This window comes from Hippocampus guttulatus, chromosome 9 (assembly GCF_054856545.1).
Source record: "Hippocampus guttulatus isolate MCC_2025c chromosome 9, RoL_Hgut_1.0, whole genome shotgun sequence".
Lineage (NCBI taxonomy): Eukaryota > Metazoa > Chordata > Actinopteri > Syngnathiformes > Syngnathidae > Hippocampus > Hippocampus guttulatus.
Genome location: NC_141269.1, coordinates 17,049,442 through 17,056,102, shown reverse-complemented (window position 1 = coordinate 17,056,102; position 6,661 = coordinate 17,049,442). Strand labels below are relative to the sequence as shown.

At 41.2% G+C, this 6,661-nt stretch overlaps 1 long non-coding RNA gene across 1 annotated transcript; it reads right to left on the bottom strand.

Moving 5' to 3' along the window:
- Positions 1-526: 526 nt before the first annotated feature.
- On the bottom strand, positions 527-5,459 carry LOC147200625 (uncharacterized). The gene is made up of 2 exons (XR_015101919.1): positions 3,081-5,459; positions 527-2,628 (listed from the first exon to the last, which is right to left on the bottom strand). It is a non-coding gene; the product is annotated as an uncharacterized LOC147200625 (long non-coding RNA).
- Between the last annotated feature and the right edge of the window lie 1,202 nt (positions 5,460-6,661).

Sequence of the window (6,661 nt, the reverse complement as noted above, 5' to 3'; positions counted from 1 at the left end):
ATCTCCTAGAATTGGAATACTCTTGTATTATTCCTCTCTTCTTAGTTAGGTTTGATGGTTAAGGTGTTATTCCTCTCTGTTAGTTGTGTCTGAACAGACACTTGAAAGAAACAATGTAGAATGCTGTTGAAGGTATTTCCTGCTCACTGTTTTTACAATCACCTTTAGTGCCCCTCGACCCCCACCACTTTTAGGGCCCCCCTCCACAGGACATGTTTAACATCAAAAGAGGAACTGTTATCTCAAGTATCTGTGTTCCTGCCATCACACCAAATGGTGGGTAGTGGTGGTCTGGTCTCACCTCACCGCTCCCAACTTCTTCCAGCCACACCGGGTCAGATGACATGTTACTTTCTTTGTTTCTGGGATTTGCATGAGAGGCGTACCTCCCCGCCTCTCATTATCATATTGTCTCTATATAATCGCATGAATGTGTTTCTTTTACGCTTCCTGATTGAAATCTGGACCCCTCAGGAGCCCGAATCGATTCGTAAACTGCAGAAAATAAATTAAAAGCCTTCGAAGGAACTGTTCATCGACCTCCAGCCTTTATTTGGATGACCACCATTCTCCTCGTCCGAAATTCAACGAACACGCGGGGAAGAGGAGGCCGCTCTTCCCCCAACAACCTCCAAGGTCAAGTACCAGAGACATGAAGCAACACTTTGAAATGAATGATTGCTTTCATCTCACCTTTCAAGTTCATTTAATTATTGCTCCAACATAATGCACATTGGAAGCGATGGTTCAGTCCGGTGTCAGTGTTGATATTAGAACCATTGTAAGACAAACTTTGAATTGCAAAAAGCAACTAGCTGGCACATTCAAAAAAATATATTTTTAACATTTATGCAATAGCTAAAACACTCAAAAGTAGTCAAATGTTATATGCTCTCTCTCTCTCGCTCTAGGGGTGTTCACATGGCAACCTTTACTCCGGTGTAGCACCGGTGTAGCCCCTGAAAACCGCTTGAACCGGAGCAAATTTCACCCTGCTCAGGAGGTGGTTTAAAAATTTACTCCGGAGGAAATGCTAGTTTGCGGGGCAGCACCGATATAAAATTGGACGTGTGAATGCTACACGGGTAGACTCGCTACGGGGCGTGAGAAGAGTTGATTACATATGGGTATTGAATGCGTTGCTTTCGTGCTCTGTTGTACTTCTTTCCTTTCTTTCTCTCATCCTTTTACGGTTTCTGATAGACCACAGCGTTGATTTGTCTGAAGAAGTATAAACCATGTTTTTTCAAAATGTCACAAACAAGGCGGGGAAAAGGAAGTACACTTTACGCATTGACGTTTTATTTCCGCATTATTACTATCGTGTTGCACGGCCGCAGAAACTGCTGTGTGAACGCAAGTAGGGCTGCACTGGGGTTAACACGCTTCTCTTTAGTAAGCAGCTTTATACGTGTGAACGCTCCACAAAATTTACACCGATGTAAATTTTGATATATCGCAACAAAATACATCGATGTAATGTGTGCTGTGTGAACACCCCTTCTCTCTCTCTGTTTCTCTTTCACTGATCTAAAAGCCAGATTCATATCATTCTATGGCGCAACTGCATGGAATGAACATAATGCTAAATTGAAGGAGAGAAAAATATTCTACTCAAAAAAAAAAAAAATTTGTAGGGAATTATTTTGCAAAATAAAAAGAGGAACAGCTCTCCTGGATACCTTTTTTTGTTTTTTGGGGGGCAACATTGCTTAGGCTGATATTAGAAAGTGTTTTTGTGAGCAAGCCCTTTGAAAGGTGCATATGGTTATGTACTTGAAGCATTTATTAATGGTCAAATGCTGAAGTGACAGGTCAGGTTGGAACATGGAAAGCTTAGGCTTCTTCCTGTACATTTCTTAACAATGATTTGATTTCATCCCACATTCCAAAAACATGCACAGTAGGTTAATGGAACACTCTCAATTGTCCTTCGGTGTGACTCTAAGTGTGAATATTTGTTTGTGTTTTTGTGCCCTGCAATTGGCTGGCAACCAGGTTACGGTGTACCCTGCCTTCAGCCCAAAGACAGTTGGGATATCTGTTTCAGGTTATAGATTTCGAAATAGAGACATGGACAAAGCTATTCAAGCAGCAAATATTCAACAAACTTATATTCTCATCAATACACGAACAATTTCGGGAAGAGAAATGTCAAATCCACGAAATTATGAAGAGGAGGATAAAGCGAATGTTTCAGAGGAAAGATATAAGCATGCTGACAGTCAAAAGGGGATACACTAGTGAATCCTGAGGCCTGACTGGAGGCTGTTAGTCAGTTGCTAACAGCCTCTTACGGTGCCAATTAACCGCGAAAAATCAGGGGTTATTGTATCTATCTTGTCTTTGTAGGGTATTTCATTGAATAAAGGATTTGCAAATCATTGTATTGTGCATTGAACCCAATTTCTTAACTTCAGTGGAATTGGTGTCTGTATTTCAATGTTTCCTCTGGGCGACCCTCCCTGCGCTGGAAGTTGTGGTAGGCCATGGGCAGTGTTCTTGGTTGCTGTGCATGCAGGCTCTTGCTGCACCATTGCACTGGGGGCACCATGCTGGTGACATGTATACTTGGCCTGTGGTCTGGTCCTGGTGCAGAAACTTCCCTGAGATGGTGTTTCCTCAGCTCTAGATTCACAAACAAAACCCTTAATCCACTTTATAGGGTCTTTAGTTTTTAGGTCATTGTGTTTTATGTGTGCGACCTAATTTCCTTTTTCTATTGTTGACTTATGGATAGTCGTTATCTCTGACACTTTCAACAGGTCTGTCAATCTGTTTTATTGTGAATGATTATCTTCCAAGAGCAATAGCGAGTGACTGCTCCTTTGGGACGCAATGCATCTGGCACATACTACTAAGCATTTGTTCCTTAGTCAGTCTGAGCCAGGTGAATTTGCTTTTTTAGGAAACGTCTGGAAAGATATGGAAAAAGTGATGGTGGTTTTAACGTCACTTTTTCCTTTCCAACATTGATTTTGCATGGATATAACGTTATTCTCGTTGATGGGCATTATGTCACACTGACAGAAAATTCATCAGTCCATCACTGTTTCTGTAAGTATTTCAGGTCGACTTACGTGGCAGTCCGTCCCTCGTCGGCGATGGCCAATCCACGTTCAAAATGTAATTTCCACTTCACACACCGGGGAAAAAAAGCAAATAAAAACACTTGTGGTGATTGGTGACATTAACCCTTTCATGCATCCGTGAAACCTGATAACATGATATGCTGTCCACTGTAGTAGCTGCTGGCCCTGAAAAGGTTGAAATAAAAGGAACACATGTCATTGAGATCTGTGGGATCGAAAAGTATACATTGTTTTATTTGGGGTTTTTTCTGTATTTGGCTGCGTGTCAGGTGTGCCCACCGCTGGTTATTCCTTCTCAACTGAATGTTTCATAACATGTAAGTGAAGTAAATGCAATGCATGTCTGTCTCAGATATGTAAAACAGGAAAGAAATCTTCTTTGACAGTTTCAGGATCGACTTGCACCTGTTTCTTATACAGTCACTGCGGGACAATACCGCATTTGCAGTATTTACACCCAAAATGCATTGAAAAACTGTTTTTATAGTGTCAGAGGCTTTAGAGCCCAAAATAAGGCCGAGACAGCCGCCTCCAAATTGTATGTGCAGTAAGAATCTTGACAGGTAACGAGGTTACTATTACTCTGGGTTTAACACACTAGAGAGGGTTGTGTTAATAACTAATACTTATCACTAATTGCACAGGAGACTCCGTGTAATGAAACAATACTGCCTCAAAGTGTTGAACTAGGTCACATTATTAATACATGTTATTCAGAATTATTTCTTTCTATCCGCGTAACCACAGTTTGTTTCCTCGCGCCACCTTCTCAACATAATAGTGAAATTCATTAACGTGACTTGCGCCAGTTCTTCTTTGTCTCCAGAGGGAACTTTTATGAGCAGCGAACTCTCACTCCTGTAGTTAGCAGCCAAATTAGTTTTCTGTGTTGTTCATCACACTAAACTTGAGGGAAAAGTGGTTAGCACAGCACAGGGACCAAACCATCGCAATTATTGCCCTATAGCGATGAGATATATCAAACCGTTTGTATGTGTTGATCATACATCCCCATTTACAGTTCTACGTTACACAATGTGAACTTGTATTTTCTTTTTTTACATATAACATCAGCAGCTCCGCTTTAATTCTGCCTTGACCTGCTCCTTTGAGGCTACTAAATGAATATTTGGGTCCCAGCTTATGGTCATGGCTGCATGATGTTTTATCACTACATACTAGATTGTGTTCTACTCTTGAAATCGACCTATCTGCGCTGGCACATTTTTTGGGTTAAAATTAATGAAATTATGATCATTGCGGCAAGGATTTTATTTTATTTTTTTACCTGATTAGAACCTCTATTTCATCCATCCATCCATTTTCTGACATGCTTCTGCTCCTGACAGTTCACAGGAGTGCTGGAGCCTATCTCAGCTTCTTCAGGCAAGAAGAACTGGTCGCCAGCCAATCACCAGGGCACAAAATGGCAAACAGCCACTCTCACATTCACACCAATGGACAATTTAGATTGTTCAATCGGACAAACGGACAAAACGCACGCAGCCACGTGGAGAACATGCAAACTCCACACAGGAAGGCCGGAGTTCGAATCCTCGACCTCTGCACTTTGAGGCGGATGTGCTAATCAGTCGTCCACAGTGCCGCTTCATTTCACAAACGTAATTCAATTTGTTTGCGAACAGAAGCAATTTTCTCATCAAAATGCATGGAAACAGAATTGATCCATTCCAGCCACAGAACCAAGCAGACACCTGGCAAAGAGCCGGAGCCCCTCCGTAGCCTCGCCTTAATCTCCAGCCGAGGCAAGAGTAAGACTACCATAGTCTCTTAAAAAGTTGCACGATTTAAATTACGAACGCTTATCAAAATAATAGATCTGAAAGTCGGATGTGAACTGCAGTGAACCATTTATCAAACCCTGGTTTAAGTGATAAAATATTTCGGGGTTTAAAAAAAAAAAAAGTATAAATTTTTCAGCCGCCAAAGCACAACACGATAACACACTAACTGCCAGGAAAACATAACCTCCTTGGCAGAGGTAAAAAGGGTAAACAAATTATTACTTTGGACGGCAGGGAAGAAGTCCTCTGCTATTAGTTCTGGGATTGTGCGTGTGTGGTGTGTGGTTGCAGGACAGCTCTGCGTTGTGTTTGTACACGTGCCTTTGCGCATGTTTACAGAGCTTTTATGTGCTCTTTATCTCCACGTTCAATCCCGTCTGATTTGCTCCACTCTGTGGCTAAACCACACTGTAGATTTCATTCTTCTGCTTGGAGGTAAAGGTAATGCCCCCGCGTGAGCTTGTTTGTGAGAAAAAGGAAAGTGAGGCAGAAGCGTAAAGAATTATAAGCTATTTATTGTATTTGCAAATATGTATTGTATACATCAGAATTTACCTCGGCCTTAAACTCTATACATGTCGGTACGTCCCCCCCCCCCCCCCCCCCCCCTGTAACACTGTCTGTGTGTATCCATGCACTTTAATCTATGTCTCAATGTTTATCTTACCTCACAGCTCTCTGATCCCGGGTTTATGCTCAAGTCATTGAGTGTCAGTCACACTATTCAGGAGCTCACTCCTTGGGGCATAATGCATTTGGGGGGGAAAGAAAGAAAAAAAAGAACAGCTTAAGGGCACATCAATTCTCCGGGCTTAACCATATGATGGGTGGTGGGTGTGTGTCTGCGTTCAACAGATGCATTTTCTTACAGGAAAGCCACCCAGCAATTGGTATTTGTGTGTGAGGTGGAGATCTTTGTCACATGTTATATTGCGCTATAATTAGTGTATTGAACCAAATGTCACTGTAGGAGCAGCGAGATTTAAGGGGATTTAAGCCTTTATTAAACACTCGTATCCCCCTTGACAACAGGGACAAAGTTTTAAATCCAAACAATTTTCATATCCCCCAAATGAATATCAGAGGCTCCTGAATTACTGTGCAAGTGACATGTGATTTGTTTTGTGTTTGCTTTGTCCCAGAAATGATTAAACAATCGTTTGGAATACTCAAAGATGAGAGATTATTCTGTCATTTGTACATTGTGCGTTGTGTGCATCCATAAGTGAGAGCAGTATCAGCAATGTAATATAAATATTTAAGACGTGACATTCACGTAATGGGGAACAAAACATGACATTAAAGAGGTGTCTGTTTCCCTTTGTTGTCTCCAAAAGAATTGCAATGAGAAAACAAAAGAAACAAACAACCCACGATCGCACTACTCGGGAACAATTTTAACTCTTTCATGTTTCTGTTTCCAAACATGCTGCACTATAATCACACATGAAAAATCTGTACAGCTCTCCTCCACATTTGATGCCAAATCACAAAGTACATGCAATGTAATTAGTTCACCTAACCCCCTCTTGCCGAATGTAAATCCCACAAAGCATTCATTTTGAAGAACATCATCATTATTTAATTTTCCCCAGCAAGTGAACAACACAATTTCGTTTGATTACGAGCTGTGCACTCATGCATTATAAACGACTCAATCATTTCATTACATTTCAAGTCATTGCAGGGGAATGGCGCATGCTAAATCAGTATTCATCAGTCCACATTTCTTGTTTGATGATAATTTCTCATTTCACGAGATTA